This window comes from Ahaetulla prasina, chromosome 7, assembly GCF_028640845.1.
Source record: "Ahaetulla prasina isolate Xishuangbanna chromosome 7, ASM2864084v1, whole genome shotgun sequence".
NCBI lineage: Eukaryota > Metazoa > Chordata > Lepidosauria > Squamata > Colubridae > Ahaetulla > Ahaetulla prasina.
Genome location: NC_080545.1, coordinates 15,853,039 through 15,865,070, shown reverse-complemented (window position 1 = coordinate 15,865,070; position 12,032 = coordinate 15,853,039).

Genomic DNA, 12,032 nt, shown 5'->3' with positions numbered 1-12,032 from the left:
CCATGACCTGGATGACTGAGAATCTCTATAGACATCCTGCAGACTCAGATAGCTATTAGCTATTTAGGGGTATAGCAGATCTTTATGGAGTTAAAGTTTACTTGGGGAATGAAGGCCAACCCTACACAGACAAACACACCTGAGTACAGGGGTGAAATCCAGCAGGTTCTGACAGGTTCTGGAGAACCGGTAGTGAAAATTTTGAGCAGTTTGGAAAACCGGCAGCAGAAATTTTGAGTAGTTTGGAGAACCGGTAGTGGAAATTTTAAGTAGTTCAGAGAACCAGCGAATACCCCCTCTGGCTGGCCTCAGAGTGGGGTGGGAATGGAGATTTTGCAATATCCTTCCCCTGGAGTGGGGTGGGAATGGAGATTTTGCAATATCCTTTCCCTGCCATGCCCACCAAGCCAGGCCCACAGAACCAGTAGTAAAAAAATTGGATTTCACCACTGCCTGAGTAGTGTTCTAAACCTGGATTTCCCACAATCCAATCTGGAAGCAAAACGAGGTGTGACTTCATATAAAACCTAAAATGAAAGATACCATCTCTTTTGGGGGCCCATTAAATTGGATTAACATTTGCAATAAGTAAAAATAAAATATTTTAGAACTGGATGGCTCTCCAAACCAGAAGCAAGACTATTCTTGTTGGCCTATAGTTAACATAGGTGGGGTCTCAGTTTCCCAACATCTGGATGGTTTTTAGATGGGAGATTAAATTAATAGCTTCGCTGATTTCTAGGCACAAGGCAGAAAAAATATTTTGGCTGAGGAGAAATTGATGTTGGCACTTTTTGAAGTGGAAAAAAAAGCCTCCTGAACTCACCTTCTGGCAGATAATACCAGAGCTAAAGAGAAATTCTGAGAGTGAATAGCAATTTTATGTTGGATTTTGTACTTGGGGCCAGTGGTGGGATTCAGCTAGTTCGCACCACTTTGGGAGAACCGGTTGTTAATTTTCTGAGCAGTTTGGTGAACTGCTGGTTGGAAGAAATCATTATGAAATCAGATGGCTTAAGGCATGCATTGCCAGAGCATATCAGATTCAGGGAATTCCCATTCCAAGTCGCATCACTGCGCATTCAACTAGAAGCGCGGCTACTTCAGCTGCGTGGGCCACCCAGGCTCCATTAGAAGAAATCTGCAAAGCAGCCACATGGTCTTCTCCGAATCCATTTATACGCCATTACAAGATCGATTCCTATGCATCTGCTGATGCGGCGTTCGGCCGCAGGGTTCTCCAAAGGGTCCTAGAAAGGGGTTCTAACCCGGACCGGGCGGATCCCTCCCAATAGGACTTGCTTTGGTATGTCCCATGCCTGGCTGCTGGTCCCGCCCTGCTGGAGAATGGACATTGGTCCTACCTGAATGTCCTTTCTCTGTTGGCGGGACCAGCAGCCAGCCCCTCCCTGAACGCCCGGTTCCTGTATTCTATGGAGGTCATACGGGCTCTCATGGTCATATGCCAGGGGGGGGAGGGCATAATAACATATTCTTGCAGTTCCTAATTTACAGCTCAGTGCGTCGGTCTGCCGCATCATCCTCGTCCGAAAGCTGGAAGGCACCAGGAGGAGGAGGTGCTTTTCAACTAGCAGACTCGATCCCATTGGATACAGACCGAGTCACTCCCCAGTTTTTTCACTCAAAAACTGTCCACGGTTGACCTCACCACTTTCCTAAGAGGACTCTAAAGGGGCGTGCATAAGAGCACAAACGTGCCTACCGTTCCTGTCCTACTGTTTCTTTCCCTATGTATATATACGTTTTTAGTACCTCATTTCTCCTCATATATACGTTCATATATTTATAACCCTTTATGCAACGCTTGTATATATATATTGTTATGACAAATAAATAAATAAATAAATAAATAAATTAAGGCAGAGAACCGGTTGTTAAATTATTTGAATCCCACCACTGCTTGGGGCATATTTTTATTATGAAGCAACTTTGTTTTCTTTTAAACTTTTGTTTTATTTTCAGGACTGCTGCATGCCAGAAAATGTCAAAATCATATTAACATGAATTAGCTTTGGTAAGAGAACACACTAGACCCGTGATGGCAAACTTATGGCACGCCTAGCCATATCAGTGGGCACATGAGCTCAGCTCCAGATGATTTTCGGGCCTTTTGGGGCCACCAGAAGTAGGGAAACAGGCTGTTTCCTGCCTCTGGAGGGCCGGGGGGCGGGGTAGCAGGGAATGCCCATTTTTCTCTCCCATCTACCTCCAGAGCCTCTCTAGGAGCCTGGGGAGGGCAAAAATGGCCTTCCCCACCCCCCCTGAAGGTCCTCTGTAGCCCGAAAATGGCCCATTTGCCGATTTCCAGTCCCACTTAAAACGTTTTATTGTCATTAACCATCTGAGCTCTTTTTGTGAAAGTCAGAGGTTTTTAACAGCCTCTTTAACAAATCAATTCAATTCTCTATTACCGCCATAGATCAACCTAAATGTGGAATTCAAACAATAAAGCTAAAAATTGTACACAAAGTTTAAAAAAACTAAAAAATGCCCACAAAAAGGGATAAAATGTTACATAAAAATGTAAAAAATAGCTAATATATGGCTGACTAAATCTATCAACGCAAAACATTCTCAACTAACGTATCAAATACTCATCAAGGCTGGTTTGAGGCACAGATCATCATCTGGCAGATTTTAATCCGCTGTTCAGCAAAACCTGGCATGTGGTAGCAGGATTAGTGTCTGCAAGTGTCAGGGAGGTGTAAAATTTTCCTGTGCGCCTTGAGTATTATATAGTGTTGGTGAAATGAGAGTAGTATGGAATCTATGTAGTACAGACATTGTTTCTGTATATTCAGAGCCACAGAGACATTGTCTCTAATGGGTAAGGAATTTTCTTGTATTGGTCTTCAAGAACAGCTAAAGAGATGACATGGTGCCAGAGTGAAGTCCTTCCAATGGCCTACATACTTTGAGGTTTGGTCAATATATCATGGGAGAAGCAGAACACCTGCTGGATTCACTGGCAATAAAGGTTGGGGAAATGGTTAGGACCAACTGGTGCCCAGTGTCTGCTATACACTGTTTAATAAGAGCTTTGGTATGCTCATCACTCATGATCATCCTCTTTTAACAACCCCATAATCCCTTGCAGAGTAGAGTTTGGGCAACTGAATGGAACAGTGTTTACTGGCCAGATGTCCTTGCTGTCACCAATATGGAGTTATATTCAGCAGATATATTCTCTTTTTTAAAAAAAAAATACTTTATTAAACTTTTTTTACATTAAAAACATAGAAAGAAAAAAAAGGAAAAGGTTATTATCACTTAACAGCTATTTGTGGTGTTTTTCTTATAACAATAAGAAATGTTATTTCTTATTGTTATTAAGAAATTTAATATTTACAAACATTAAATTGTATGTATTTGTGTTCTTGTTTTATCTATTGTTTATACTTAGTAACGAAATATCCTTGTCTATCTCCTTTCTATCCATTTATACCACTGTTCCCATGTATTAAAAAATACCGATGTCTCTTTATCTTTTAAACTCAGCGTTAGTTTGTCCATTTCTGCGCAATTCATAATCTTTTGTATAACAAGTCTCTCTGTGGGCACACGTGGCTGTTTCCAACATTGAGCGAAGGCCATCCTAGCAGCAGTTAATATGTGTAGTATTAAATATTTTATACATTTCACTTTTTTTTTTGAAAATCCCCAATAAAAAGAGTTCCGGTTCTAGATCCAGTTGTTCATTTGTGATTTCCTGTAGCCACTCTTTAATTTTTAACCAATATTTATGGGATTCGGGGCAGGACCACCACATATGGTAATATGTTCCCTCTTTATTTTTACATTTCCAGCATATGGGGCTCATTTTGGGATACATTTTCGCTAATCTCGAAGCGGGTAGGTGCCACCTGTAGAACATTTTATATGCATTTTCTTTATATGCTTCAGCAGATATATTCTCAGTGTGCTCAGAGAGAGAAATATCTGCCTCTACCTAGGATTGAACTCATCATCATGAGCATGCTCATCACCCATGCTGTGTAGAAAAACCTGGAGATTAGCTCAAGAACAAGATTTTAGTTGCCACTACCTTCTTCCACATGGATTGAAAGTCATCCTTCATTCCTAGTGGGGTGAGTACAACAGGAAAGGGGAATACTTTAAGCCAAGAGTTGAGTACGGTCTTCTTCGTTCTGGCTTCCACTTTCTTAATGCTTGTCTCTAATTTCAGGATATCATCAGAAACACATTTTGGGACTCGAAGGGCCAACCTTAAACATTTGGATTGAACAAACACTAATGATACGAAGTTGGAAAAGCCCCCCATTTGAGCAGTGTAAAGAAGTCGTGCTATTGGCTTGATTTTGAATAGTTTGGGTGTCTTATACTTATTTTAATAACATACTGTTTCATTATTTTGGAATAGACCATGATTAAGTTTCTGGCAATAGAAGTCTGCCAAATGTTCCAGACAGACTGTATATTTTTTGTCCAGAAAGTAGTGTGTTTATAAAGGAATGGTGATCTCTTTCTAAAAGTACAGTAGAGACAATTTCTGAGATTTGAGACAAACTCACAGAGGATTAATTTACTATTTGTTTGTTTTTTATTTTTTTTATTTTTTATTTATTTTGTCACAACAGTATACACAAGCATCAACATAAAACAACAACACATCATATAAGCATATATATGAGCAAAAGTTAGCAATAACTATATTAATTTGATATAATGAAAGGAAACAATAGGACAGGAATGGTAGGCACTTTTGTGCTCTTACACACGCCCCTTATAGTCCTCTCCAGAATGGGGTGAGGTCAATGGTAGACAGTTTTTGGTTAAAGCTTTTGGGATTTTGAGAAGAAACCACAGAGTCAGGTAGTGTGTTCCAAGCATTAACAACTCTGTTACTGAAGTCATATTTTCTGCAATCAAGATTGAAGCGGTTAACATTAAGTTTAAATCTATTGTTTGTTCTTGTATTATTGCAACTGAAGCAGAAGTAGTCTTTAACAGGAAGGACATTGCAATAGATGATTCTATGTGAAATAAGGTATTTTAGGATTCACACAACAACTTAAGAAAACAGACAAGAAGGTAGATGCACATCCTAATTCTGAAGCAAAAGCTAAACCTTAAAAATATTCTCACAAACCTATGTGCCTGTTGAGGCACATGTGTTTATTTAAGCCCTCCTTCCTCTCCTGCTTTCCACCTGGATTTTCCAGAGAGGTGTGACTAGAACAGACAGATTCTGGTCAACTGACAGGAAATAATTAAGGACACACAGAGATCACTTGTAACCAAATAGAATATGCCAGTATGTTGTTCTTGTTGTCGTTCCTGGTCAACTTGATGTTTTAGTCCATGGTACTGGTATTTATATAGGTTTGTGAAGGCCCGTATTTCTGGGACTTTGATTACCACCTGAGTAAACAAATCAAGGTCCAAGAAATACAAGCTTTCATAGACCATATTAACACTGTAGGCTTAGACATCACGTTTACCAGGGAAGACACCAAGAACAACAGGCGGCCATTCCTAGACTGTGAGGTTCTGACTGGAGGCTGTAGCAACCTAGAAATAGAATTCTATAGGAAACTGACACAGAGAACAGTTCCTGCTGTTTGACTCTCACCACCCATTTCAACATAAACTAGGAGTCATCAGGACACTATATCGCAGGGTAGAAAACATCCCCACTTCCAGGAATGCCCAAAAGAAAGGAAAATAGGTACTTGAGGACAGCTCTTAAGGCCTGTATCCAAATGCGGCCTTTATTGAATCACTATCTGGATTCAGGACGCGGTGGCTCAGGGGCTAGGACATTGAGCTTGTCGATCGAAAGGTCGGCAGCTCAGCGGTTGGAATCCCTAGTGCTGCCGTGTAACGGGGTGAGCTCCTGTTACTTGTCCCAGCTTCTGCCAACCTAGCAGTTTTGAAAGCACGTAAAAATGCAAGTAGAAAAAATAGGGACCACCTTTGGTGGGAAGGTAACAGCATTCCGTGCGCCTTTGGCATTGAGTCATGCCGGCCACATGACCATGGAGATGTCTTTGGACAGCGCTGGCTCTTTGGCTTTGAAACGGAGATGAGCATCGCTCCCTAGAGTCGGCAACGATTAGCATGTATGTGCAAGGGAACCTTTACCTTTTTACCTATCTGAATCCAACAGAAGAATGGCAGACAAAGCTAAGAGTCAGTCAATGGAAGAACCCGGTCATTCCTTACATATGTCAGAGAAGCTAAAATAGATATTTTGGAAAGCACTATATACCTGTGTTCTTCAAACCCACCAACACACTGAAACAGAGGCTTGTCTACTCTAAAAATCAGACACCAAAACAGAAGGCAAGACAAAGAAACAACAGGCAGCCTTGTGTCAAACCACAGACCAGGGATTGGGGACCCCTGAACTAGAGGGACCAAGTCTGGATCCAAAGATTCAAAGAGTGAGTGGGCTTCAGGACCCCTTTTTAATCCCCAGAAGTTTTTGCTTTATTCTTCATCTGGTTCAGGGGACATTTTTCCTATGTTGCCTTCATGATTTATTTCCTTCTTCTTTTTTTTAAAAAAAAGTTTTATTTTTTCATAACAAAAACAAAAAAAACACACTCTCATCAAACATTTACAATGTGCTGAAGGGATGTTTACAGATCTTCTTGTGCAATCTCAAAATAAACATCTCTTTCATACATATATCATATTGCCTTTTCTAACGTATCTTTCCTTCTAACCAAAAGTAAAATAAATCCCACATTTTGTAATATTGCTTATCTTCTTGATCTCTAATTTCAAATGTCAATTTACTCATCTCTGCACATTCCGTCATCTTCCTAATTATTTCGTCTTGCAAAGGTAGTTTCTCATTTTTCCAATTTTTAGCCAACACAATCCTGGCTGCTGTGATGATATTCACAATCAAATATTTTACATCTCTAGTATATATCTCAGAAATAATTCCCAACAAAAAGACTTCTGGCTTAAAGTCTTTGTGTTTTTTAATCATTTTCTCCAACCACGTGTGTATTTTAGTCCAATATCTTTTCTCTTCAACGCATGTCCACCACATATGGTAATATGATCCAGGTATCTGATGACATTTCTAGCATTTTTCAGATTTATCCTTGAACAGTCTGGCAATTCTTGTCGGGGATAGATGCCACCTGTAAAACATGTTATACAAATTCTCTTTATATGCTGTAGACATTGTCATTTTATAATTATACAATTATTTATTTCCTTCTAATCAATCTCCCCAAAGGAGTTTTTAGACAAGATTCCTGGTTTTTTGTCATCTCCACTTATGTTCCTGCTTCATCTCTTGTTATCGTATCTTCAGCCTAATCTCACAGGAGAAAAAAAAGGGGGGTAATGAAGAACAGTTGCAGCTGTTATTTATGTTTAGCCTGGAGAAGAGATGTTTGTGAGGAACTCAATGCCTGTCTTAAGGTATCTGAAAGGCTGTCGCGTTGAAGACAAGACGGAATTGTTGAACATTGTTCCAGAAATTGAGGCAAGGAGCAAGGGTTTAAGTGGATTTCAACTGGATATGTGAGAAATAATTCTAATATGAAGAGGGTTATTTTTTTAACAATGGAAAAGTTATATGCCACTGGACATGTTTAAATAAAAATTAGGTGGCATCAGTTGGGATGCTAGAGTTATGAATTCCTGCCCTGGGCAGGAACTGGACTAGATGATTTTTAAGATCCCTTCCAACTTTTTCATTGAATGACTCTCTGATCACTTCTCAACCCCGTAATTTCTCCACCCTCGTGTGCTGTCATTGGATTCAATCAGCTAAGGTTTGATTTCTTTTTTCTTTTTCTTTTTGAAAGTTTTTTTTAAATTTTTTATTTAGACAAACCAATATAAAAACATCTTCAATACAAATAGAGTGTGTCGGTTGGTTGATTACGAATCTTTTGTGCAATTTCAAGATATATTGTACATAACCTATGTTTTATCTAGTTTTACGTTTTATCAATCTCATATATATCCAAATATTTTAATCAATTAATCCTTTAATTAACGATAATTATTTCATTCTCTCATTTCGTGTAAAATATTCTAAAATTTATATTAATCATATTACATCATTTGTTCCATCGTCTTAAGTCAATGTGTATTTCAACAGTTCTTTCATTATAAAAACCTCTCTTATGTTTTATTTAACATATTTTTCAGCTAGGGTTTGATTTCAAGGATCACTCTTATCTGAAGCTGATCTGTTAACCACCAGGGTATTTTAGATAAAGAATGAAAGGGAAAATGGTTATTCTTGTTTCACAGTGATTTCTGGACCTCTTTCAAGAAAATTGTAGTCTAGAATCAGAATACAATTTTAGTTATTTATTTTATTTTGTCAAGCATGTATGAGAAAACAAATATAAGTATGAACATAACATATAAACATATAAGCATAAACAGGTATAAATATATACATAATAAATGAGTACGAACAAATGGGGACAGTAGGACAGGGATGGTCTGTAACAGAATCATCAGTGCTTGGAATACTTTACCTGACTCTGTGGTCTCTTCTCATAATCTTAAAAGCTTTAACCAAAAACTTTCTACTATTGACCTCACCCCATTCCTAAGAGGACCATAAGTGGCGTGCATAAGCGCACAAACGTGCCTACCGTTCCTGTCCTATTGTTTTTCTTTTCTTCTATACCTTTATATACTATATAACCTTTCTGTATGATAGTTACATATATTGTTGTGACAAAATAAATAAATAAATAAATAAATAAATAAATAAATAAATGGTCACCATAGGCACACTGGTGCGCTATGCATGCTCCATTACAGATGTCTTAGAAATGGGGTGAGGTCCACAGTAGACCAGGGGTCTCCAACCTTGGCCACTTTAAGACTTGTGGACTTCAACTCCCAGAATTCTTAAGACTCACAAGTCTTAAAGTGGCCGAGGTTGGAGACCCCTGCAGTAGACAGTTTAAGGTTAAAGTTATGGGGGGGTTTGAGGACGTAACAACTGAGTCAGGTGGTGCATTCCAGGCATTGACCCCTCTGTTGCCGAAGTCGTATTTTCTGCAACCGAGTTTGTCATTATCATTATTAGTATGAACATAACATATAAACATTTAAGTATAAGCAAGTATAAGTATATACGTAATAAATGAGTACGAATAAATGGAAACAGTAGGAACGGATGGTCACGGTAGGCACGCTGGGGCGCTTATGCATGCCCCATTACAGACCTCTTAGAAATGGGGTGAGGTCCACAGTAGACCAGGGATCTCCAACCTTGGCCACTTTAAGACTAAGAATGCAGTCATTCTCATCTACTCTGCCTTAGTACATAATGCATGGCGATAGTGTTGTCAACTGTTTGTACTTCAATACTATAATAACTTGATTGAACAGCAAATTACCTGTTACTATAAATTCTCCTTCAGGAATTTCAATTTCAAATTGACTTCAAATCCATCCATCCCCCCTCCCTCCCATTGAAATACATCCACTTTAGTTTAAAAAGAGATTACCATCGGGGGGGCCAGAAAGCTTTTGATTTTCCTACAGATTTCCAGTTTAACAGCATTTTAATATGACAGCCAATTCTAAAACTCTTTCACCAAAAAACCATCTTGATTCGCACCAGTGGTGGGTTTCAATTTTTTTTACTACCAGTTCTGTGGGCGTGGATTGATGGGCGTGGCATGGCTTGGTGGGCGTGGCAGGGGAAGGATACTGTAAAATCTCCATTCCCTCCCCAATCCAGGGGAAGGTTACTGCAAAAGCCCCATTTCCTCCCGATCAGCTGGGACTTGGGAGGCAGAGAATAGATGGGGGTGGGGCCAGTCAGAATTTTTGCTACCAGTTCTCTGAACTACTCAAAATTTCCACTACTGGTTCTCCAGAACTGGTCAGAACCTGCTGAAACCCACCTCTGATTCACAGGCTTTCTTGTCATATCTGAATTTGCATTATCTTAGCGAGGGAAAACTCCATGGCCAAGTGTCATAAAACTGAACTACGCAAAACTTTCATTTCTCAGCACTTTCTAGCCAACTTTGAAAGCTTAATTCCAGCTGAGCATCTGCCTGTCACATATAATGGTAGGATTTCTTCAATCTCAGTATCTTTAAATTGGATTAAAAAATGAATCCTTTTTTTTTCAAAAAAGGATTTCTCTCCTTTTCTCAATTGATAGCTTCTGTGAATGTCCTTATTTGAAATACAGACTAACAAATTCCACTTTCAAATTTCTGCTTCTTTATCTCCTTACAATCATGTGTCTTTATTTATTTGATTTATGTACCTGCGCACTGAGCCCATTTTTTAAATGGACTATAAAACATAGATCAAAGGTTGCACCTTCTGAAAATCTAACAATTTTTGTGTGATTTCATTAACATACCAATCTCCAGCTTTTTAGGCTAACCTATAGGCTAAAAGGAAGGTGACAACAGAATTAGAAGTGATCCATCAGTTGTTCTCTTTCTAAAAAAAATAGTGTCCCAGATAAGTCTCCAGAAGAGAAGAACTGAGTCAAGGAATAAAAATATTATCATTCATTGAGATGAGTGTAATTTGTATTATAGTGCTGAAATGAGATTCAGTTGAGCAGTTGGAGGGTCTACACTTAAATTCTGTAGGATGGATATCCCATCCAGTGGGATTAAATGTGCTTTGATCAGAAAGACTTTCTTCTAAATCAATAGATTATAGCAGCGGTCACCAACTGGTGGTCCGTGGACCACTGGTGGTCCGTGAGAAAATTTTGGTGGTCCGCAGAAAAATTATTTACATTTTTTATTTTGCACTAAATCAGGGGTCCTCAAACTAGGGCCCCTGGGCCGGATACATGCAATGAATGTTTGTGTTGCTGCAGAGTCTCCCCCTTTGGGGTCTTTTTGTGTGGGTCTGAGGGGGGCAGAAATTCCAACTTGGGGTCTGCTTTGGCCTCCTGGTGCGGGGCTTTGGATGAAGGCTGGAGGGAAATGCCACTGGTGGCGAAGAGCCGGAGGGCCTTGTTCCAGTGGGACTGCAACATGGCCTGGAACTGGCTGATCATCTCAGCCTACTGAGCCTCCAGGCACCAGTACCTGGCCTTGCACTCCCGCAGGTCTTCCCTCTACTTGGAAAGCCTATGCTCATAGTCCTCAGTGAGATGATTCTGTTGAGCCTCCAATTGGAACTGAGCCAGCTGTTTTGCCAACTCTTTCTCGTGGTGGCTGCTTAGCTCCAACAACTGCTTCCTGTTGGGGCCCTAAGGAGCCTGGGCAGGGAGGCGAGGAGTGGCTGGGAGGGGAAGGGCAAGTAGAGGCTGGCGAGGTGCCCCTCGACGCGAGTGACATCGAGTTAGCCATGCCCACCCAGTTACATGACCACCTAGTCATGCCCACCCAGCCAGTCATTAGGCAGATCGTATTAGTGGTCCGCAGGATTTTAAATTATGAATTTAGTAGTCCCAGAGGTCCGAACGGTTCGTGACCCCTGGAATACAATAAACAGAATAACAAAGTAAGAAGGGACCTTGGAGGTCTTCTAGTCTAATGCTCTGCTCAAGCAGAGGACCCTACACCTTTCTAGACAAATGGCTGTCAAATCTCCTCTTAAAAACCTTCGATGATGGAGCACCCACAATTTCTGGAGGCAAAGTATTCCAGTGATTAATTGTTCTCAATGACAGGAAATTTCTCCTTAATTCTAAGGTTGGATCTCTCTTTGTTAAACTTCTACCCTTTACATCTTCTCTTGCCCACAGATCCTTTGGAGAATACCGTATTTTTCGGAGTATAAGACGCACCTTTTTCCCCTCTAAAAGGGAATGAAAATTTAGGTGCGTCTTATACACCGAATGTAGCCCCGCCCACCCACTGGCCCCCACCCTATGGCCTCTGCCTCCCAGCAATTTATCTCCTTGCAGCAAGCAGCAAAAAGAAACAGCCCATTTCAGCTTCAGCACAGCCTAATTAGCACAAGTTGATTGTCCCTTGGATCGGCCTCCTGATTCCCGTTTCAGGCTGCAGGGATTGCCATGGCCTATTGCTGCGCGGGCCTCTGCTGCTTGCTGCAAGGAG